The 25651-nt window shown below is 40.1% G+C and overlaps 1 protein-coding gene across 6 annotated transcripts in view; it reads left to right on the forward strand.

Annotated features, from left to right (window-relative positions):
• The window catches only part of il1rapl2 (interleukin 1 receptor accessory protein-like 2), a 245846-nt gene that overhangs the window by 84709 nt on the left and 135486 nt on the right, over positions 1-25651 (forward strand). The window contains exon 1 of one of the 6 annotated variants that reach the window (XM_010899447.4): positions 13127-13377. The exons of the other annotated variants lie outside the window; for them this stretch is intronic. The gene's annotated coding sequence lies outside the window, so the exon portion shown is untranslated. Of the gene's footprint in view, positions 1-13126; positions 13378-25651 lie in introns of those variants that run through there. 6 annotated transcript variants of the gene reach the window in all.

A 25651-nucleotide genomic window follows, 5' to 3' on the forward strand; every position in this document is an offset into this window, starting at 1 on the left:
TGGAGCTCAATAACACCATAGATGGTGCATCTGAGAAATGTGTTGAAGCCGTTTATTGATGCTGAGATGTGAATCCACAGAAACAAGACAGATGCCGTCTACTTCAAGTGAACAGACCTCTAGTGAGGCCTACGATGCCTGGGGCAAAACTCCATGAACGCATAAAACAAGCCGCAATAAAAGCCACAAAACCAAACACTGCGAGGTTTCACTGCTATGTTGAAATATATGTCGGGAGTATAGCTGCGAGCCTAATGTAACCAGGGCTCCCCACTGAATGACACCATCCATATGGCTAATAATCAGACCAAGTAGAACAGCACTCACACTACATTACTTCAGTTTTCAGAATTTCTGTTAATTCACCACTGTAGTGCAAAAAATTGCTAGTGATGATTTGTCATAATAGTTTAATACAGTGAAGTTAATCAGAATCACTTTGCTTGCCATGATTGAGAGGGCTCCACAATGATATTACCTCCATGCTCCCTGACACTGGAGGTGTGATGCTCATGAAGAGTTTCACACGGATGACTATGTCTTGTGAATGACATGACATTCCTTTTCCATTACATCATCCATTTGTGTACTGTAAATGTCACCTATTTTGTTTGATGCTAGGATCTGGAAAATACAGATATCAGTAACATTGTGGAACTTGTATCGTAATGACACAAATCCAATCTGGAACATATCATATGGACTGTGTGAGCTTCAGGTCCTGTACTCCATTTTTAAAGTAAAAGTTTCCTGGTCTTTCACCTCAAATGCTTTTCATTGCGTGACAACTTCAAATAACTGCTTATGCAGTTCGTTTTTTAGATCAGTACAGTCTTAGACCTTAGCGTGGGAGTTTATTCTGCTTGATGTGGATTATGCGAAATGCGCCATTCTTGACACAGTTTTATTTTTTAGATAACTTTTACATAAGAAATATCCAGTCCTGAGCATTGCTCATTGAGGTGACTTCTATCACTACATGAATAGTGTCATGTTCACTTGAATGCCAGGGTGCATCACAGTCCTGGCGGATGACACACCATCTGAACATAGAGTACCAACAGATAAAAAGATACTTTAACTACTAGAAATCTCAAGTGAGATATTTATATCGCAGACAGAATGTGCAACAAGCAGCTTTGAGAGGACATTGTTGTTTTTGATTTTTTTTTGAGTCACAGTCACATGATTTGTATGTTGCTTTATCACAATTGCTACATACTGTAACTCTCAAAAAGAGATTAGTTCTCTCAAAAAGAGATTTACAATGTACAAGAATATCCCGTTTCACACATGCAACCAGCAACAGCTAGCATATAGCGATATAAAGTAATGAAAATGCTATTGTCTTTCGAAATTAATTTGTGGTATTCTAATGACATTCAATATTAGCATAAGCCTAGCCGAAAAATATATTGTTAAAGCATATATTAAATATATTTATTGATATGGGAGTCATCCCGAGGCACCATGCTCTTGCTAAGTGAGCTTCACAGGAAGTATAAAGAAGCTTCCAGTTGTTTTTAGTCTCTTAAAAAAAGAGTTTTTCTCTTCATGTTTCTCTTTATTAAGTTCTCTACAGATTTCTGTTATGGTAACTCCATAGGTAGGGGAGGACGGTGGGAGTAAAAGTCTTAGTCTGAGTTGTTTCACAGAGTAACAACCACACGTTATACAACATGTTTTTCTCTTTCAACGTTATTAATAGTGCTACCTGGGTGAAGGCAGCCTAAATATTTTAGAAATCCAAAAATGTTTTCCTTTTTCGGAACAGTATTACAATTCCATTTTCTCCCTTCAATCCAAGAACAAAGTTCTTCCCCTTTTTGCCCCTTTGTTAAACTTAATGCTTCTATTTGGCACCTGTAATATCTCTATTGCAGTATGGAGTGAGCTGTGTTTGATAGAAAATGATACTGAGTGCACATGAGAGACGGTTCAGCGTGTCAAACTCATTCCATGGAGGACCGAGTCTCTGTGAGTTTTCACTCCTACCTCGTGCTCCCCTCACCTGGTTCTCTAGGTCTTAATTGGACACCAGTTAAAAGGTAAAACCAACAGCCACTACACTCCAAAAGGAAAATGGTCTTGAAGGATCCTTTTAGAGTTCTTAGGGGAAAATGTAAATGTATATTTCAATGAACTCCTTTTAATGGTTCCTCAAATTACTTTTTTGGTGATGATCCTGCTTAATGGTCAACCCCAAAGCATTTTTCAAAGGGTTACCTGTGGAACCATTAAGAAGGGGTTCTTCAAAGAACCCTTTCAATTGGTTCTTTGTATTAGATTCACAAGTTCCCTCAGTTTCAATTCAAAGAACCCTTAAAGATTCTCTAGCATCTTTTCTTTTTAGAGTGTTGCCCCTCCACATAATGAATTCTACACCCCTGCTCTAAGATAACATTTCAAATTCAAGGTGATCCATGATCCCAGGTACTAATATTTTTTTAGACTATGGGGTTTTCAAACTTTTTCATTTCAAGGACACTTAAATACGTTAAGCCTATGTCGGAGGATCTTCTAGACTCTATTGTTATTATTTGTATTATTTGTGGTCGTAGAACGTGTAGTAGATGTTGTATAATACCCTGAAGCCTTTATGAGCCTTCATGTACATGTGTAAGCCGGTATAATATTACACAGACCAATGACCATGGTAACTTAAACAGGGATTTCTGTTGTACTGGGGCGCTTTGTATGAAAAATCATCAAGTTGTCTTTAAATTAGCTTAGCACTGTTCTGGCCTTGATGTTGTCCTCCATACAGTATGTCAGGGCTATTCAAATCCGGTCCTCGATGGCCGAAATACTTCTGGCTTTATCCTCTACTAACAATATGGAACTGATTCAGACCTGAGATGCCAGGTGAAGGCAATCAGCTAGCAGGTAGAACCAAAAACCGGAAGTGTTTCGGCCCATCAGGAGCGGATTTGAATAGCCCTGCAGTATGTTCATCTCCAGTCAGTATGGCATATGGTATCGGGTTGGTAACCATTGCTAGTAAATGCAATTGTGGTGAATTTGCTGCTTTCTGCTGAACATTTATTGTAGTCCTGATCACCGTCCAATTGGTAATGGTGATGCAAATAGGGGAGGATGAGTCATTTAACTCATTAGTCATGTGTATTTTCTGAAAGCCCAGCTTAGCTGTTTACTGTGCTGCAGTATCAGAGCTCCAGAACCCCTGTCAGGGATTGTTCCTGACATTGTGTGGTGCACCAAAAATATGTTTTACGTAATGTACCTCTTCATAGCCTACATGCTTCAAGATGTCTGACCAAAATACCCTCAACATTTCTGCTTTTGGAATAACATGTTTTGCTGTAAATGATAATCCTTCAGCGCCCTGGAGTTTATTCAGATGGCCTTCTATCTTTCATTTCTCCTCACTCTGCTAATCAATTATGCTCCCTATCCCTGTGGGTCACTGCCTAGAAACAGCTCTAATTTTTAGCCGGACCCCTCCATGTCCCATCCTGTGAAGTGTGCAGTGAATCACTGACTCTAACTGGTAAACAGTGGTGCCTCTTCCTTGTGTTGAGTGCTCTGTTCAGCTCACTCTCTGAACCCCCCCCCCCCCCCCCTCTCTGCTTGGTAGCTTGATAGTCTGTGTTATCTCAAGCATTTCTCTATTTCAGTAGTGTTTTCCGATCGAAAATTAGGGAAATATGCTATGGTGTTTATTAACCATTCCTCCTTGCATGTTTTAATTGCTCTGGAAGGACTTGGGACTCTAATTGCTTTACAAGGGTTAGTCTTGTTTTTTGTAATAGCTAAAGATTGAATACCATTTAGTTAGTTTGCAACTGTAAGAAAATATACACAGGAAGATCCAGGAAGATGTATGATGGGTGTTCATGAAACAGGGTGAATTGAATGTCTTAGAACTACAAGCAAAATAAACATGGAATCATACTAAGGAGAAAAAGTCTCACTTCCAATCACTGTATGACTTCTGTGGATAACTGAGTTCTGCATAGGTTTTTTTTTTTTGGACACAAGCATTGATTTCCCTTAGAGTTTATCATTTTAACAGTAGTAAAACATTGACCCTAAAGCAAGCAATGTTAATACAACGTTCACATGTGTTGTTCATGTCTATGTATACATACTAATTTTTTTGATTAGAATAAGAACATTTCCTTTGGAAATGACACACTGAAATAGTTAAAGCCAGAACATTTACTGTGCACCTTGACATGGTGTTAACAGATTCTTGCAAGATGGACAGGTAACACTATGACTATCCTCTTTTTCCTCTCATTCAGTTGGCTTGAACATTTTCTTAACATCATGCTTCCATATGATGTGGAATAACAGGATCAAATCCAAGATGTAGGTTGTCAATACTAAAAATAGGTGTGTGTAGGCAGAGTGGTTATTGACAGAGGAGAACATAATTTCCTTTGGAATTGAAACATTTCAAATGAGCAGCAACAAAATGGCTTGTGCCATTTCAATTGTAGTTTCTGCATAATGGAGACTTTAGTGTATCTATGGGAATGCATTTTGGGCAACACACAGTCATACATGCATCCATTGTGTTTGCAGTTCATCCTGGGTTCCATTATTTTGTCTTTTTCTGGTGTCCTTCCTTTTCTTTGTGCAAAACAGGTAATTTGGTCATTAAAAAGAATCTGTTAGTACATTCTACAAGAATGTAGCCCTAATGGCAAACACTGAAAGTCATTATACATTTTAGTGTTTTGTAACAGATGTCTCTTTCTATTCATTAAATTGCAGATTTGGACACTGGAATAGTTATTTTTTACGTTTGACGACAATATGAAAATATCGTACCTATTTATATAACTTTAGAAGTCGATGTGGATCATAATTTTTTTTGTGTGTGTTTGAAGTCCTAGTTAATAAGTTCCTAATTTACAACTTGACAACTTCTTTCTCTACTTTCTGTAAACTTGAGGAAATTAAAAGTAAACAGTGTTAGGGTCTGTTATCACTTATTTAATAAGATCTGATTTTGCTGGAGTAAGTTCCACTTGAAATCTTAAGTTAATATTGATACAGTTGTTAATAAAAACATTGTATGACATACAATTCGGTCATGTACAAGAATAACGGCAATTATAGCACATGTCAACAACATTTTTATGGTAGCATTGAATCGGTACTCAGTATCGGTATATATTCAAATTTCCTTGGAATCGGTGTCGGCACTGAAAAAGTGGGTTTAGTGGATCCATACTATAAGTTGGACAAAGTAAAATTTGGATATGTTAGTATTGTTTTGCTTCATACAATGCCTTCGAAGAATTCTCAGACCCGTCCCCTCTCTTTACATTTTGTTATAGACTCAATCTATAATTGATTACATTTCTTTTTCTCCATCAATCTATACACAATACCCTGCAAAGGCAATGCACAAACAAATTTTCACAAACAGACTTGTGAACGTTCAACACTCCAGTGTTGTTTTGGCTGTGTACTTCAGGTCAGTAATGTGCTGAAAGATTATACTCCCTGAATCCCAACCAGTCTTCTATTCCCTGCTTCTGAGAAACATCCCCATAGCATAATGCTTCCACCACTTTGCTTCACTGTAGCGTTGGTATTAGTCAGGTGATGAGTGGTACCTCGTTTTTGCTAGATGTAGCATTTGGCAGTCAGACTGAAAAGCTTGATTTTGATATCCTTAGACCAGAGAATCTTTTTCATCATGTTGCGGGAGACCTTTCTGTGCTCTCTGGCAATATCAAGGAGGCATGATCTATGCCTTCTACTCATAATTGCCTTCCAACTAGCCACTCTACCACAAAAGCCTGATTGATGAAGGGCTCCAGAGATGGTTGTCCTTCTGGCAGGTTCTCCCATCTCCCGTCTCTGAAGCTCTGAGAGTTGCCATTGGGTTCTTAGTCACATCCCTGACAAAGACGATTCTTGCCTGTTTACCTACTTTTAGTTATTTGGATTTCATGGCTAGATGTTTGCTCTGACATGCCCCGCGAAGTGTGGCACCTAGACAGGTAACAATGGAAATGATGTCCAATCAATGGAATTTGCCACAAGTAGATGTCAGTCAAGTTCTAGAGACATCACAGGATGCGTCTGAGCTCAGTTTGGAGTGTCATTGCAATCTGAATACTTAGGTATCAAGTTTTTCATTTTCATTAAATGTTTGAATATTGTTTGTAGATTGATGGCAAAAAATTATGATTTAATGTATTATAACTGTCCATAACACAACAAAATGTGGAGGAAGGGAAGGGGTCATTTTTTTCCCAGGACATATCAATATCTAATGCATAACATGAGACAAAACTGCTTTTGAGTGTGTGGAATATTGATCATGCCTTACCTTGTCAAATCACACAAATCCATGGAAAAACTAATTTAATTCAAAAAGGTTGTTAACTTTTGCATTGGTAGACCTTTCCAAGTTTGTCCATTAACTGTGCATACACAATCACGTCCAGAATGATTGGCTCAGTTCATGAAGATTAGAAAAGTATGTTGTACTTCATTAATGGGTTCAAGGGATTTAACCAAAATTGCATTTGTTATATAGTGTCAAGATTAATGGCACCCTTGTTTTCAGTACCTTGTACACCCTGCCCTTGACATTTTGTTTATGTAGTTGCTTGCAATAATCATCTGTGAATTGAAATAATATGTAATATGTAGCCGGGGAAAAAGGGGCACTAGGGGTAATGCAGTCCCCCAATATAACCTCAGCACCTCCAGACCTTTTTCAGACGCACATCATTTCGTCTTATGGGCGTGCATCGTCTTTCCGCGCACGCATCGTCTTTCCATGCATGCAGTGTCTTTCCGTGCTTGCATCGTCTTTTCTTGCATGCATTGTCTTTCCATGCACGGTATTGACACATGTCGTTTGGCCAACTGGCACTTGTCTCCCGTGAGATATCCATTCAATTCCATCACGGGATCAACCGTTATCAGCACCGTTCAGTTCCACCATGGGATCAACCATTATCAACACCGTTCAATTCCACCCCATGATCAACCGTTATCAGCACCATTAAATTCCACCACGGGATCAACCGTTATCAGCACTGTTCAGTTCCACCATGGGATCAACCATTATCAACACCGTTCAATTCCACCCCAGGATCAACCGTTATCAGCACTGTTCAATTCCACCCCAGGATCAACCTTTTTCAGCACAATTTAATTCCACCACAGAATCAACCATTATCAGCACCGTTCAATTCCATCCCAGGATCAAACGTTATCAGCACCATTCAAATTCACCACAGGATCAACCGTTATCAGCACCGTTCAATTTCACCACAGGATCAACCTTTATCAGCACAATTTAATTCCACCACAGAATCAACCATTGCCAGAACTCCACCATGTGAGTTTAATTAATGGACCTCATAAGGTAGAGTTGAGTATCCCTACTCTATAGTGTTATTCCTGATTTTAAGGTGATTTGGACTAAATATAATTGATATAATAGTTAAAATTTTATATATACGATTTGTTCTGTACTTTTAGCATAGGGGATCAATTAAGGCATCTGCAGTTAATGTTTTAAGTTCATGTTTTAAGTATGTTTTTCAAAAAAAAATTGGAGTGCCTGAGAATGCTCTCTATCAGTTTGCCTTGACATGTTCTCATATTTGCTTTAGACACTCTGCACTGAAATACAGTTGTTGATTTGTATTAACTATCTGAATAATCTAGTTTAATAATTGTAATAGTTTATACTGTGGTATAACAATAGCAATATATTTCAAATGTTGCTCACATTAAGAAAAATATATTTGAAAACAATTAGAGACTTCAAAAAATCCCTCAGTGTTATACAGTAGACGGGAAGTGACGAAGCATAATGCCTTTTCCGCTCCACTGTTATGATGATGTATACTTATGCACATTGAATCACATCCTATTTATTTCATATAAGCATTTAATCGTTTCATTGCTTTGAACATGAATGTGATTATACACCAGATCATCACAGTGAGTCAGCCATTTCCTCCCTATTCCCTCCTCTCCCTTTCTCTCCCAAATTGATGATCCGTGTATATTCTGGCTATTCTTTTTTTTCCTCTAGTCACACATAAGAGAATTCGCTTATTTTGATTGTATTGATTCATATTGTGAACTCTTTTCGGGGTTGGATTTTCGATTAAGACAATTTTGAATTTGAATTGGATTTTGATTCACTTTCTGAATTAATTGAAAATGTATGCTTTTCAATTTAGACAATTTTGAATTTGACCTAGAAATGTTAAGTTATGCTATTTGACCTGTTAAGCTACCTGTAAATTGTGAATTGGGATTGTATCAAGACCAAACAGATGATCAGACAAAAACCAGCTGCCAATAAAACAGTGTAAATCCCCAGCAACCACGGGACGTTCTAAAGACATCCGGAGTATCATGACAAGCATTTTGCTTTCATGGCTAAGAACATATTATGAAATTTGAGCGGGATCGCTCATAAACATTACTCTTTTATAAAAATATTTTTTCGAGGTTCAGAGTGATTGAGGAGCATGTTAACAACAAACAACCCAACATGTGAGACATTAATGATTTGGCAAGCAAATATCATTAAGAATCATTTCATAATATCTAAGAATGAATAGTATGAATAGAGAATTAATTGTATTGTCTTAGTTATGCAGTGTCAGTGTGCTGCAATGCTAGTATGGAGCTTTTTAATTCTATAATGGAGTGCAGGATACCATGCAAGCAACACAGTTACAGTCAGTTACCTGAGCATTATTTAACAGAAATAATGAGACCATTATGGGATTTTCTAAGAAAATAATAATAATGTATGTTGTTTTTGCTTTCTTAATGACCTTTTTCTGACGAAGGAAATAATTTATTTCAGCCCCAAGTGATGTAAATTCTATGTTTGTAGGAAAGGTTAGTTTTACAGCTACATGGAGTACTGCTTGTGTGTTTTATGCCTAGATGTTTGTCATCCATTTTTGAGGGTTCTGTTACTTTCATAGAGAAACGTTGGTTTTGGGTTGATTTGGTACTGTAAATTATTGCTAGGTTAGTTTTGAGGTTTCCCGAGGCTTACAGAAGAAACACTTTACCAATTGTCATGCTTCTGCACAATCTAAAATCAGCCTGAACCAAAATAATTTCTTACGAGATGACATATTTTCACAGATTGACTGGAAGGCAAAGGCTTTCATCAGTTAACATGCTGGTTCAACAATACCCAATATTTCCATTCACAAAACCTTTGCAATTATTTTGCGGTCATCTTATAATGCTGTTGGTAGAATCAGAACTGTAAGGCTGAACTTCCATCTCCATATTTTTTCAAATGTCTTTTGATTTATGGCCAAACACTAGTTAACAATTCTGTGGTTCTCACTGTAGTGAGGTTTTCATCTTCACTTTGTTCTCTGACAATGTCTGCAGATTGGGTATAAAGACTGGTTAGCTTCACACATATTGATCAGATGTGTTCTCTGAAACTGAAAAATAATCTCTGATCCTTTGTTTGCTTTTTTCGCATTAGTGCAGACCCATATCAAGCAAATTAGATCCTTTTTAGCCTTGTCAACATTGTAATAAACACCATGTGGATTATGGCTGCTACACAGTTATACAGTACACATATTTGCACCTTTTCAGATAGCTGTATGGGGACATGAACATTTTAATTCAAATGATATCAACTGCTATAATACTATATTCAGTATGTTTTATCCTGAAGTAAAAATATCAGAAAAAAAAGTTTCAATGAAGAATAAACTGTATACAACTTACATGTATCTACTTAGCTAGGCAACATGACAAAATATATATATAAGTCCCTGCACGTTCATTATAAATGCCTACTTTTTCAATGGATTACAGAAAGGTTTTTTGCAATTGCACACAACTTCCATGAACAAACTTCCACTTTTAAACCAACCACTCAGGAAAGAGGTGAGGGGGCTGCTAAACTTATCAATTAGGATTACTACCATGGTTCGCATATGTGTACTATTACACCTGCAATGTATTGTATATATGCTGTATATCATTGGTTATGCTGCGTATGATGAAACCATCTGATATGCCACATCCCTGCTATATTTCAACATGAACTAATGTCCCAACCTGGTTTGCCCACAGCAGCAACAGTCTGAAAAGCGACCCATTTACATCCTGGATATAGTCTCTGTTCTGCTCTCTCCCATGTTTTTCACTCCCATCGGCATTTTGTGTGAGTAGAATGTGTTTCATAAGCCATCAGAGTGAATAAGAGAAATCAATAAGCAATCTGTGATAATTAATTAGGGAGCAGGGAATGAATTACTGTTCCTCCCTCTTCCCCCATTGCAGGTCAGAGTCACACTTGATTGGGAAAGCAGTCTGTTTTTCCATTAAACCGTCCTCAGTGTTTCTGATCTGAGCCCAGTGAGCAATGGGAGGACGAAGAATTGGGCTATTGTCGGGAGAGGTGGAGCTCAGTGGCCAACAATGACATGATCAATGCTTGGGCAAGTTACTGCCAAGAGAAGGCCCGGTCTTGGCCCCTCCCTCAGTCTGTCACTTGTTAGGATAGTTACAGGAAGCACTAGCCTGGTCATACATCAGTGTCGTAGCTTTGTTCTTCCCTGCTGCCGCACGCAGATGCTGTTGCAGCTTTCAGCTGGACTGGGTGTTACACAGCTACCAATACACTGATTTAGATTTCCAGACTTGCTTCGTTATACTTGTGTTGTGGCAGGACTAGTATGCGTTGACATGAGCTTCTGGAAAACATGTTAAATTACTGATGTCACATTATATTCCGAGGAGGTTTAGAAGATCAAATTCACCAGAATATAAATAGTAATGCGCTTTTCTCCTTTGATATTAGATATTGTAACTAGGCATAACCAAACATCTTTCATAAGACAGGGTGTTTCGTTTGTGGTCGCTCTGTTTTGTCTACAACTTCAACACATTAACATATGAGCCCATGGGTATCTCTGTTGCCTGTGGCACAAACTCTGAAAGGCTTCCCTGTTTTCCTCAGCACCCACCACGCAGCATGCTCTTGTCTCCCTGCACACGTGCACAGCACACGCCACTGAACTTAGGCCCCTAACTCCCTCTGGCTGTGCAACATGGCATTCTTTCTTCTCGTTCCCCTTCCTAACTCCCTGCTACAAATGACTGGGGACCAGACTTATTTCCACAGGCTAAAATCCTGCCTCTGATTCTGAAGGCCTGTCCCCATGGCTAGTGGGCTCTCCCTAGGCTCAGGAGCCAGCAGAATGAGACCACGCTTCAGCTTTAGGGGGAACAGGGGTAGTGAGGCCCGTAGCCATTCCCGCAACCTCCAGTGAAATAGGAAGCTGTAGGGTGACAGATAGCTTAATGGTTAGAGCGTTAGGCCCAGTGACCGAAACGTTGCTGGTTTGATTCCCTGAGCGTAAAAAGGCAAACAACGAACATGGCACCTACCCTAATTGCTCCTGTAGTTACGTAAACATTTGGTTATTGTGCTGCCCAACTGCGCTGCCCTGAAGTCACTCAATATCAGTACAGCTGTGATGATGTAGCAAGGATTTGGAATCTTGGTCCAAAAATTACAGAGAATCATGTAGTTCAGCCTGGGGTGGGCAGGGGGACAGGGGGATGTAGGGCAGGGGGACAGGGGGATGTAGGGCAGGGGGACAGGGTGATGTAGGGCAGGGGGACAGGGCGATGTAGGGCAGGGGGACAGGGCGATGTAGGGCAGGGGGACAGGGCGATGTAGGGCAGGGGGACAGGGTGATGTAGGGCAGGGGGACAGGGCGATGTAGGGCAGGGGGACAGGGCGATGTAGGGCAGGGGGACAGGGGGATGTCGGGCAGGGGGACAGGGCGATGTAGGGCAGGGGGACAGGGCGATGTAGGGCAGGGGGACACGGGGATGTCGGGCAGGGGGACAGGGGGATGTCGGGCAGGGGGACAGGGGGATGTAGGGCAGGGGGACAGGGGGATGTAGGGCAGGGAGACAGGGCGATGTAGGGCAAGGGGACAGGGGGATGTTGGGCAGGGGGACAGGGGGATGACAAGTTACTGCCAAGAGAAGGGACAGGGGGGTGTAGGGCAGGGGGACAGGGCGATGTCGGGCAAGGGGACAGGGGGATGTCGGGCAGGGGGACAGGGGGATGTCGGGCAGGGGGACAGGGCGATGTCGGGCAAGGGGACAGGGGGATGTCGGGCAGGGGGACAGGGGGATGTCGGGCAGGGGGACAGGGGGATGTCGGGCAGGGGGACAGGGGGATGTCGGGCAGGGGGACAGGGCGATAAAGGGCAGGGGGACAGGGGTATCTCGGGCAGGGGGACAGGGGGATGTGGGACAGGGGGATGTCGGGGGACAGGGCGATGTCGGGCAGGGGGACAGGGCGATAAAGGGCAGGGGGACAGGGGGATCTCGGGCAGGGGGATGTCGGGCAGGGGGACAGGGAGATGTCGGGCAGGGGGACAGGGGGATGTAGGGCAGGGGGACAGGGGGATGTAGGGCAGGGGGACAGGGGGATGTCGGGCAGGGGGACAGGGGGATGTCGGGGGACAGGGGGATGTCGGGCAGGGGGACAGGGGGATGTCGGGCAGGGGGACAGGGGGATGTCGGACAGGGGGATGTCGGGCAGGGGGACAGGGGGATGTCGGACAGGGGGATGTCGGGCAGGGGGACAGGGGGATGTCGGGCAGGGGGACAGGGGGATGTCGGGCAGGGGGACAGGCAATTCGATAAGAAGCAGAATAGTTTGCGGAGATTCAGCTAGGGACACATCTCTCTTCAACTCTCCCAAACCGACTGGAGTGTTAATGTGAATCATAAAATTCAGATGCAAGTACATATATATTATATGTATATTATATGTACTATATAATATATATATATATATATATATATATATATATATATATATATATATATATATATATATATATATATATATATATATATATACAGTATATACATACTTATGAAAAAAGGGTTACATGTGTTTAGTGAAAATAAGGGTACAAATCTGGCCTGTATGGTAGGCTTGCTAGACCAAAGTCATTTACTAATAAGGGATACGCTTAATTTGTTCCCACCTTGTGGACATCAACTGAATTATAGCAACACATGATTTCCTATAGTATTCTGTGATTTTTTTCTCTCACTTGAACTGTATTGAATATTAACAACCAGGGATTTCCCTTGTTTGTTATTGTCAGGTACTGGGACACTTGTCAGGATAGACGAGAAAATGAACTAAACAATGTACAGAAATGTCCTTGATGAAAACCTGCTGCCATCTGCAAGAAAGCTGAAACTGGGACGGAAGATCACCCATCAGCACAAGAACGATCTGAAGCACACAGCCAAAGCTACAATGGAGTTGCTAAGCCGTCAAATGTCCCAGTCCCAGTATGAAGCTGATGATATGGTGACATCTTGGTACTATAGGCCTTTTCACAACCTTCAACAGTGTGTCCCGATACGACTTATCAAAGCCCCTCATCGATTCTAGTTTAACACATCATCCACTGTAGAGATGGCGTGGGTCCAATATTGATGAATAAACCAGCGTAAACATTTCATATGACAGGCCAATGTTGTAAACCTCTAATGTGGAGGGGAGGTTATCCAAGCTCACATAATATTAGTCCTGAATAGCAACATGCAACCTACATAGTGGACTACTTTTGAACATAACTTCATGGAGAGACACACACTGTCCTATTGGATACTTGACACCAGTTCATCTCCTAAACAACTGTGTTTCACTTCAGTAACCAGCTTTGGGATGGAGATAAAATGGCCTAGTAGCGGCTAGCTTTGCTCAATTGCATCAGACATCGAAATGTCCTATCGGCTGCTGTGTAGAACTGTGGTTGTATTTCTGACAGGATTTTTAGAGCAGGTACAAGGCGAAGAGCATGTTGTCAGCAGAAAAAGTATGATGGACCTTATAAAACCATACCCTTCCTGTCAAACAGAGCCCATATTTATTTCATGGATGTTACCACAACTCATGGTCATTTCCAAAGGTGCCCCATCCCATTTGTAGTGTGCTAGTCTGGTGTTCGCTGCGTGTCCAGCTACCGGTCTTTCTCTCTCTTACTCCCTGCCACTGACGTGTTTAAATGAACATGTTGACACTAATGGGAGAGGGAAAGAGCAGGTGCCTTTATTATTTATGCCATACTTTTCCCTTTCAATTACTGTACATTTAACATGACACTGAATGACGGTGCAAACCGGCGGAGGGGTAGTGCGTCACATAACATCTTTGCCGTCTTCGCCTCCCAGTTCACAGAGGTAATTTGCTACAGGAGTGACAGTGGGAGCAGGATCCTTTTAAAGAGCACCACTGAATGCTCTCTGAAATGATGCTCTGTCTTGTTAGAGTTCGTGGAGTATCCAGCATGGGCCTGTCACACTGGTCCTCCCTAGGAATAGCAGATGTGGCTTTTAAATGTCACTTTTGTCTGCTGCCACCCCCCCCCCCCACCCCCCCTTGGTCAGCCCTGCCAGTTGGAGAGCATTATAAAATATTACAAATACAAATATATATTTTTTTTCATTTCTCTCACTGACATTAAGTTGAGGACTTTCTAGGAAGTCTTTACATTCAGTTCTGATTTCCCAGACACAAATCGGGCCTAGTCCAGGACAAAAAAATCTGTTGATTTTCAGTAGATATTAATAATACTTTCAAATATATTAACAGACTGTTGATAAGCAGCTGCATGCTAAGGTTAGGATTAGGGTTATGGTTAGTTTCAGGATAATGGTTAACATTGGGCAAGGATAAAAGTTAGGGTTATGATATAGTTCAAATGTTATTGATAGTCAGGTGACATTTTTATTTTCATACTTTTGACAACAGTGAAGAGGTGACTCCGGGATGCTGGCCTTCTAGGCAGAGTTTCAAAGAAAAACCAATACCTCTCACTGGCCAATTAAAAGAGATGATTACTGTATGACGGCAAAAGAACGCAAACACTGGACAGAGGAAGGCCTCTGCCTAGAAGGGCAGCGTCCCGGAGTTGCCTCTTCACTGCTGTCAAAGGTTTATCTGTAAACACTCTAATTGTAAATTGTAAACTGACGATCAGTAATATTTTAACTATTTCATAACCGGCCAGTTGAGGTCCTATGAGGTGTCTGTTTCTCAAAACAGACACTCTGATGTATTTGTCCTCTTGCTCAGTTGTGCACTTGAGCCTCCTGCTCCTCTTTCTATTCTGGTTAGAGCCAGTTTGTGAAGGGGATAGTACACAACATTGCATGAGATCTTCAGTTTCTTGGCAATTTCTTGCATGAAATAGCCTTCATTACTCATAACAAGAATAGACTGATGATCTTCAGAGGAAAGTTATTTGTTTCTGGCCATTTTGAGACTGTAATGGAATCTACAATTGCTGATGCTTCAGATACTCAACTAGTCTAAAGAAGCCCCGTTTTATTGATTCTTCAATCAGCACAGCAGTTTTCAGCTGTGCTAACATCATTGCAAAGGGTTTATTAATGATCACATAGTCTTTTAAAAATATAAACTTGGAACACACCATGACATTGGAGCACAGGACTAATAGTTGCTGATAATGGGCCTCTGTATGCCTATGTAGATATTTCATAAAAAATCTGCCATTTCCAGCTACAATAGTCATTTACAACATTAACAATGTCTTTGTCTCTCTTTCGCTTTTACAAATCTCCAACTTGTTTGAGTGCTATGTTTTGAGGGACTATCTTTTCTTGGTGTGGCCATGCAGCTTCCACTTCCTGATTTCTGATCCAACTGTATCCACTGGAATATTGAAACACTTGGATATTATTTTGTATCCTTTTCCAAATTGACTTTGAAAATGGGACAGCAATGATAAAGCGGTCAAGGCCAATGATTAGTTTATTGTATCCTTGTTAGGTCAACTTCTTCCACATCATATGGTTGAGTACTGCATAAAACAGATGTCAGTTTATGCAGTATGTCAGAATTTGTCGATTTTCTAAATATATTTTTGCATAATTTTAACCCTGAATGTTTTCAGATCTTCAACCAAAATCCAAATATAGCAGAAAGGGAACTGTAGTGAATAAATGCCATACAATCTGTATACTTGTTTTCTGTTTTAAGAATGAAACAAATGCCTCCCTGTGAAAACATGATCGCAGTGACTGGAACCAAACCCTTCCTATACTTGTTAGTGTTAGATGGGTTAGTTGTGGTTGATCACTCTCTCACAGAGCTGTTTATGTAATGTGGCCTACTACGCCATGCAGAACTGCTTAATTCAGCAAAAGATTGTAATTTTTTCACTGAAGTTCAGTTAATATTAGGGTTTGGTTGAAGATGTGAATGCCTGTGCTGAAAAAATATGATAAAGTAGAGATAGTTAGAAAGGAGACAAATATTTTTTATACAATCCCATTTTCCGTAAAGTTGGCACGCTGTGTAAAACAGAATGCAAAGATGTGCAAATCATTTAAACCCTATATTCAATAGAAAATAGTACAAAGAAAACAAAGAAAATGTTGAAACAGATTTTTTTTATTGTTCCTTGAAAAATTTATCCCCGCTTTGAATTTGATGCCAGCAACACGTTTCAAAAAGACTGGGACAGTGGCACCTAAAGACTGGAAAAGTTGTGTAGTACAAAAAAAGAACCTAGTTGAACATTTCGCAACTAATTAGGTTTGTTGGCAACAGGCTAGTAACATGATTGAGTATAAAAAGAGCATCCCAGAGATGATGAGTCTTTCAGAAATATAGATGGGGAAGGGTTTACCACTGTGAAAGACTGAGTGGGCAAACAGTGAAACAATTTATGAATAACGTTTCTCAACATAAAATTGCAAAGGGTTTAGGGATCTCATCATTTTCGGTACATAATATCACTTAAGATGATGAGATCCCCAAACTCATAAAAGATTCAGAGAATCCGGAGTAATTTCTGTATGCAAGTGACAAGGCAGAAAACCAATATTGGGTGGCTGTGATCTTTATGCCCTCAGGTGGCACTGCATTAAAAACAGACACGATTCTGTAATGGAAATCACTGCATGGGCTCAGGAACACTTCTGAAAACCATTGTCTGTGAACACAGTTTGTCGCTGCATCCACAAATGCAAGTTAGAACTCTACGATGCAAAGAAGAAACCAGATGTAAACAAGATCCAGATACACTGCCGTGTTCTCTGGGCCCAAGCTCGTTTAAGATGGACTGAGGTAAAATGGAAAACTGTCCTGTGGTCTAACAAATCAAAGTGTGTATTTTTTTAGGGGAATCATGGATGCCGTGTCCTCCGGAAAGGGACCGTCCGCTTGTTATTGGGGTGCATTAATGCACATGGCATGGTTGACTTACACATCTGTGAAGGCACCATTAATGTTGAACAATATACAGTATACATATGCTTGGAGCAACATATGCTACCATCCAGAATCTTTTTCACAGAAGGCCTTGCTAATTTCAGTAAGACAATGCCAAACCACATCCTCCACGGATTACAACAGCATGGCTGCCTGCAGTCCAGACTGAAACATTTGGCGCATTATGAAATGAAAAATACGACATAGGAACTGTGGAGAAGCTGAATTCCTATATCGAGCAAGAATGGGAAAATATTTCACTATCAGAACTACAGCAATTGGTCTCCTCAGTTCCCAAACGCTTACAGAGTTAAAAGAAGAGGAGATGCAACACAATAATAAACATGCCCCTCTCCCTTTCAAAAAAACTTTTTTGAAATGTGTTGCTGGGTATATACCCAAATTGGGTATATATTTTTCCAAAAACAAAACATTTCTCTGGTTCAACATTGGATACTATTTTCAAATAAATACAGGGATTAAATGATTTGCACATCATTGCATTCTGTTTTTATTTTCATGCAGCGTCCCAACCCTAACCCTTTTCTGGAAATGGGGTTGTATATATTTATATATAAATTGGAAGTGATACTTTATTACCAAGCATTTGGAAAGTATGCTCTTATGTCCTTTCTTATTCTGCAATAGGGGGTAGATCTTTACCTTATGGATCTCAAATCTTCTCAATATCTCAAACCCTTTTTACCTTTGTTTTAGAAAACAATCCATAGTTTTTTATGAATATTAATAATTCAGCTGGAAAGTGAAGTCACATGTGCCATTGCTTGTAAGCATGAAATTCAGCCTGAAGCCCAAATCTATTGAACACAATTACAAGCTGTTGGAAGGAACACAGAATGTACTTTTGATTGGTACACCCCCAGGATTTGAGCACAAAGCTGAAAATGCTCAGGAATGTCTCAGCGAATTAGGGACAGTAGAGGGAAAGAGATTGAAAACTAACTGACACACACACACAGTCTCTCTAAAACAATATGCAGCATTGCCATGATCATGGTGGGTGGAGATAGAAGTGGGTAAAAAAAGCTAGAAATGTGGGGATTGAGTTCAAAGGTTTGAGATGGTTCTTCAGGGATATGGATTTTGTTCTTGCATCATACTGCATCCTTTGTTCACCCTTCAATCCTCTGAAATTTGGCAGTTTAGAATTACATTAAAAAAAATCTGCATAGGCATAATTGCTAAAATACATAACCCACTGTATACACAGCAATTCATTATCCTGTGCATGGTAAATCCTGGTGTGTTTTTGTATACAGTATGTATATTTGGTAGAAAAAATGCATTTCTATATCCCTGTGTTGTTAAACTTTTTGTATATTAAAGTGCAGTTGTAGATGTGTTTGCTCTATATGCCAAATGTTTGTATTTTATGATGTTAGTAAGGTAGAAGTATAGATTCTCAGCTTTTTCTTGGTTTCACATTTGTACTTAATATTTCTGGTCCCCCTATTTCAGGGCACCGAAATGATTGGCACATTTGGCTTGCCTTGGGTTTTTGGTTAGTCAGGTGTGTTTCAAGATTTTGCAAAAGCTAGGGCTTGATTCTAGACTTTGCTTTTGTTGTCTGTCAACATGACGACCGAAGAGGTGTCAATGAAAGTCATTAATCAAAATCAATGAAAGTCTTCCCAAAAGAATACCAAGCATACCAAAAACTAAAGAAAATAACTAGTGAGGTCAATCATAACAAACAGCATAAGATGCCAGAAAGACCTCTACGTTAGATGACCAAAGACAAAAAACAATATCAACTATCCAACATATCAGGGACGTTCTCCAGGAGGTATGGATGTGTCAATCACTATGATCAGCAAATGACTCTACTTAGCCACTCGCTAGCTTTAAAAACTAGGGAGCATGTAATGGTACCTAAAAGAGTGTTAAGAGTTTTGGAGAAGTGTATGATGGGAATATGAAACAAATATTAACGTGTATCAGAGTGATGGCAACTGATAGCAAACGATCCAGAGCTTAGCACTGGCGTTTTACATCTTGGGCATGTACAGAATGGCTGCCACTAGAACTGGCTCACTTGTCGTCAAGGATGATGTCACTGCTGACAACAGCAGCATAATGAATTCTGAAGTGGACAGAAAGCTCTTGTCTACTGAAGTACAAGCATGCTTTTAATTGGCAGAAGATGAGACTTGACCTCAAAATAATCAACTGATGATAGCTGCAGTACAAAATAAGTTTAAATTAAAAACTGATAATCTATTAATTAACCGCATTGTAAATGGTTTGCTCTGAGATCCAAACTTTTGGAGTATAGAGCCAAAAGATGAAAAAATGCTTCATGGAGGAGGTAAGTATTTATGATGAAATGAACACTATAAAAATACCACTTGGTATAATAAGCCCCACTGAAATGTACTTATCCCAGTAAGATATGTGCACTGTTATTGTGACTACCATTGACACTTGACATTGTACAAAAATCTATATTAATATAGTATGACAGTGTATGTGTAGTAGTTCATCATATCATGACATTAGCCTCATCATCTTCAGCTGTGGAACAGGCTGACTTTAACATTGTGACATGGCAAAGGCATCCAGCTTTCAGGGAAGGAGAGTGCAGCCATCTGGAAACACTAGTGAGGCTCCCTGCCCAATACTGTTCTAGTTGAAAGAGCATCTAAGCCAAAATCCAGAGCAGACACGACTTGGCCTGGTCCACTTGTCTCTTTGTACTGGATGTCTTCCTTTAAAAACCTCTTAAGTGCTTCAACACAGTGTTACCCTTGATTTGCTATATTGTAGCACCACTATAAACCTATTGTAATGGCATCACTCAGTGCACCTCAGAAATGTTAGCTTGTGGGCAACTTCCTGAAATAGGGACACTTTCATGAAGTTGGGTACTTTATATGAGTGCCTGCCTATCGGTTCACTGCCCTCTAGCCAACCAAGAAGCCAGGTAGAGTCTCTTCTCTCGCTGTCTATCCTCTACCACTAATCAGCTATCTTGAGCGGTATGAAACCAAAGTGGACTTGGCTGCTAACATTCTAATATGGCTTGAGAGGCAGCAAGAAGGGGGGTGGGGGGTTGGGATGTGCCTGCACCCACTAATAGTTTATTACTTGGATTGGAATAAATCCTCGCGCGGTTTGTAATTTCATCATTGCAATAATTTCTGCAATGCACAATCCCCTAGGTATGCAGCCAATTGCCTGATAATGAAACCTCCCATGAAGCAACATCCTCTAAACGGCATCCTTTACTGAATTAGTTCCACAATAGCTTTATTGACCTGTACAATCTGGTGACGCGGGGAGTAGTCAGAGCTAAGTGTACCTGTCCACCATGCTCTGGGTCCATGTCTGTATCTGTGGCCAAGGTTTTCAGCGGGATAATTCCCTCTGTCTGGAATACAAATGGAAATGGGCAGCACTGATACACGTGCCAGATTTGGAGTAATTACAGTGTCCTTGTGTTTTTGAGGGAACAGCTGCCTTTCTTACGGAGGGATATCTTAACAATTAAAGCATGCAAGGCGTTGTCTTAGGTCTGCAGGGTACGCCCATTAGAGGCCAAAATGAGAAGTTTGTTTTGTTTTTAATCACTCTGAAAACACTTCAGGGGCTTTTCCTGTGTTTATTTTGTTAAGGAGACCTTAAATTTAGTTTTGATCTGCTACCGGTTACTTACAGCAACTGCTTCCCAAACCTAATTTTGGAAATGATGCATGCTAATATTGGAAAAATATGTTTGCACTCTGCAAACCTTGGTTATCATGACATTATGAGGCTAGCTGTACTTGCTTTAAGGTTGTACTTTGCTGAGTAAACACTGTTATAATGAACTTTGTCTAGGCATGATAAATTAAGACACCAGAGTTCTCTTAGTGTGTCCCTTTGTAAAATGTAAGTGAACAAGCTGTGTGAAGACAATGAGGGACACATTTTTACACGTAATATTTGGAAGAACTGCCATTGCAATGACTGTACTTTATTCTTCCATGCTGAATAATTGCTTCAAACTAGTAATGAACTTCAGAGCTCGCTGTCAGGTAAAATGGCTGGTCTGAAATCACAGTGTTAATAGGGAAGGAGATTACATCCTCGCCAATGCAAGGAGAGGTGCAGTTGGGTTATCTGGCTGAGCTGTCCCCTCCCTGCCCTTCACTAGGGATTATGAGGAACTCCTGTTCACCCTTAAATTTGGCAAAAGGCTCTGACAGTAGCAGGTGTACCTAGTGTATCACCCACTCTAACATCAAAATGGGCTGAATAGGAAGAGTTGTTGAGGAACTTTCCTGCTGTGTTTGCGTTTGTTATTTAGCCATACTCGATCTGTGATGTAGTGATGAGGAAAGGTAGGGATGGGTCCATTTTCAGGTAGGAGACGTGCTGTACATATACTGTAAAGATGCAGTGATGAACACCTTACAGTTTACAACATCACCATTGTTCATTGGAAATGTCTCGAGTTTTTGCATCTCAATGTTTCTAGTCTACAGTCTTAATTAAAGCACTACTACACTGATGTTGCATATTTTCACTGAACCCCAAGGAATATCGAAAAATAAATGAGTGGAAATTGTTTATTTTCTGTCCATTGGTGGGAAAATTAAGACGTTTTACTAAAATACATCAGCTCATTTCAAAGCAATGTTCATTTTGTAGAATGACTCACTTCTTGATCCTTTGTTAAATAGAATTCTTGGCATCACCCAAGTTATTGTTTCAGTCGTATTTTTGCTGCAGAGGAATTTAGGTGTTTCTCGTCATTCTGAGCCATTCCTCTTATCAATTTTCGTGATTATATCTAATTACTAACAATCAATCTAGTCAGGTCCAACTTCTTTCATGGGCACTTGCCAGAATCCTGCAGTGTAATAATACTGGGCAAAAGGGGATAGCATTGCAATAATAAACACTTGTTTTCACTTTTGAGAATAAACATGAAAAAGTGCATAACATTGTTAGATAAATCCAAGTCCTACCACAGTGAGTGGGTGTACTGTGGTCTAATAGAACCTTCACTGGTTGCATTGTCAATGTCGAAACACATTCCCAGTAACAAGAGGCCACTGTAGTTGAGTGAGTCAACCTTCCTCTGCTGGCCTCATCTCTCAGGGCACAGCCTGCCTTCCTGGACTGTCGGTGGCATAGCTTGGCATCGTGCCAGCAGTCCTCTTACTGAAGGGCATTGACCTGCTGCCATCCAGTCTATCTTGGAAGCAGACCACTAGAAAGGCCTATGTTTACTTTATGGCTGTGTCATGTGACCTAAACGCACCAGCCAGCTCCGGGGATAATCTTCAAAAAAAAGAGAACGTTTTTTCTTTTTCCTTTTGCCGTTCCAGAATAATGCCTGAGAAATGCATCTGTATTTGTACAGTTACTGAGATGTTGTCCTGTGTCTTCCGGTTGAGAAAGGCTTTTTAGCTATTTTTATTACACATATGTCTGTCCTTAAGCATGTCACGAGCTGTCATGCATAATGAGTAATTATGAGCACAAGGTAAATATAGAATGTTCATTACTCTTGCCTCGGTCCAATTTAGAGTTCAGCAAGGTGTTCAAACAAGCTTGTTATGCTATATTTAGCTTCATGCCTATGTCCCATTCATTCTCATGTCAGGTCTGTTGATATTTTTCAAATTTTTGTTTGCAATGTTGATTTGTTCTGAAGCCCTCCTCTGTTAGCTATTTACCCTCTTTCAACTTATTTACTGTAAGGTAATTATCTTGTGTCATTACAGGCGGATTTGATGAGATGAGAGAGAGGTGTTGTCTTGTGCTGATAACCCAGCCAATTTAAACAGTGAAGAACATTGACTTGGCTGCCGTGACGATGATCTGACCGTTTAACCACGTCAACAACCTTGAGGACTTTGTGAATCACCCTTTCAACCGGGAAATGATCGATATGCTGCTTTACCTTGACTCTGGATGATCAAATGGCTTGTTCCAAAACGTACCTTAGAATTACCTACCAAAGTTTTGCCAGCAAGGCTCCTCTGCTAAACACCGATTTTTTTTTCCCTTGTCAGAAGTTAATTAACTCAACCTTAATTCCATAATGTGGAAACTTTTTTTCTATGTGCACTCCAAGGCTTAGCCCAGTGTGACTTTCATCATGTCACCTTTTGGTTCTGAAATCCAATTTCATTTTTTCCTTCTTCATACTTGCGGTTAGACCATATTCTGTCTATTGTGTACTGCTACCAAAACATGTTGCCATTTTAAAAAATGGTAATGCAGTTCTCTGCAAAAGCCTATCTACTCCATTTGTCAATCATGAAAAGACATGAGGAGAAATACAGAGAAAAGGCATAAAAGGCATAATTTGGAGTTACTTTTCAAGTGTGTGATTCTGGCCATTTGCTGGGGCTCTGAGACATGCTCCTCGAGATGGGCCTAGATGCCAGCCAACACTGTATGTTTACAGTTGTGAAAGAGGATTCAAATACAAACCCATTTCTAAAAACACTGGGGCAATGCATAAAATATAAATTAAAACAGAATGCAATGATGTGCAAATCCTTGAAACCCTATAATCAATAGAAAATGGTACTAAGACAACATATCAAATGTTGAAACTGAGACATTTTATTGTTTCTTGAAAAGTATATGCCCACGTTGAATTTGATGCCCCCGTCCCAACTTTTTTGAAACGTGTTGCTGGCATCAAATTCAAAATGGGCATGTATTTTCCCAAAAACAATACCATTTCTCAGTTTCAACATTTGATATGTTGCCTTTGTACTATTGTCAATGAAATTCAAAATGAGCATATATTATTTTTGTAAATGATCAAATTTCTCTGGTTCAACATTTGATGTTTAACTTTGTACTATTTTCAATTAGAGGTTAAATGATTTGCACATCGTTGCATTTTTAGAAGCACCCCAACTTTTTTTGGGAAACAGCGATATATGTATCAGACACAATCCTCTTCCTAGCATGACTGAGGAGCTAATTTCTCCTCTCCTCAGTAAGGATGTGACTTCATCAACATGTATGGAACATCTCTCGTGAAAGCCTCCACAGCAGGGAAGACAGGGCTCTCTATAGAAATCAGAGCAGAACAACCAAGACTGACTCATACGTGTCATAACTTTGCCATTATTCTCTTCTGGAGAAAAAGAAAACAGCCTCTTTAAATGATTTCTTTTTGTGTCAATGTTTGAGACATTTATCTGAGAGACATATAATTAAAGTTATGTGTGTGCTATCCTATTGTTGTCTCACTGATGTGGGAATGCGTCTTGATGTCGTATTTTTCATATACCACCTTTGTAAGATTTTGCTTATGTGCTGTTCCTGATCTCTTTACATTGTCTGTGTTTTCAATAAAAAAACATTATAGACATGTTCAATATAAGATGGATTATATTATCTAATCAGATGGCAAGATTTACTGTTCTAGTGGCTGGTAGGAATATTTGAAGAGATCTGTGTTGGGTTGCCCTCTTTGTAGTACTTATGTGGCACCTGCTCATGGCAATTTAAATATCCATAGAATCTGAATTGCATTATGCTCATGTAGTTATTTATAGGCATGATTGTTAGGTATGAGTGACTGAAACGTTGCATGTAATTACGTCTAGCAGCTGAATCAGTAAGATAATGTATGAACATACAGGAGATTCATTAATCATGTTTTTTTAAACCAGTGAAAACAATTACAAATGAAATAATGTCAGATATACTGTATGGCGCAGAGGCTAAGTGGCAATATGCATACTGTATATATTTGGGCACGTGAGATGTGCACTTCCTGTTGTGCTGTGGACTCCAGAGACCCAGTGGCATTATTTAACTGTGGCACCTCCTGTTGTTGGCTATCTATAATAAATTCAGCCTCTTTGATTTCTGCCAGGCACTGCAAACCTGCTGACAAGTAGAAAAGACCAAGGCACACCACACCGCACACACTGTTACCTGAATACATGTCCCACATCAGCAAAAGTGACACATTTTGTTGCATGTTATTAAGGAGGTTGGGACGGGAATAATAACAAAAGGATATGGCTTGTAGCATGGCTTCTGGGAACTGTTGAATAGTTTGGCCTAATTAAGAGAGTGACCTGTGCCTCTTACATGCCCTATATCAATTCATTACTAAGCAATAACTTGACATAAGTGTCTTCCTCTTTAATGAACGATGTGCAAATCAACTTGACTGGAGACACATAATTGCAACACACACCTCACCTCTCATCGTGAGCCTGTCTTCCTTAGCTTATGAACATGCATAGAGAGACTTAATTAGCTCTTCACCAATTTACATAAGCTTTGGGCCAGGCAACAACAGGTTACTTAAACACAGGCACTAGTTATGTCCAAATGCCTGATATTCTGGGCATTTGGACA

The sequence above is a fragment of the Esox lucius genome, chromosome 4 (genome assembly GCF_011004845.1).
Source record: "Esox lucius isolate fEsoLuc1 chromosome 4, fEsoLuc1.pri, whole genome shotgun sequence".
Lineage (NCBI taxonomy): Eukaryota > Metazoa > Chordata > Actinopteri > Esociformes > Esocidae > Esox > Esox lucius.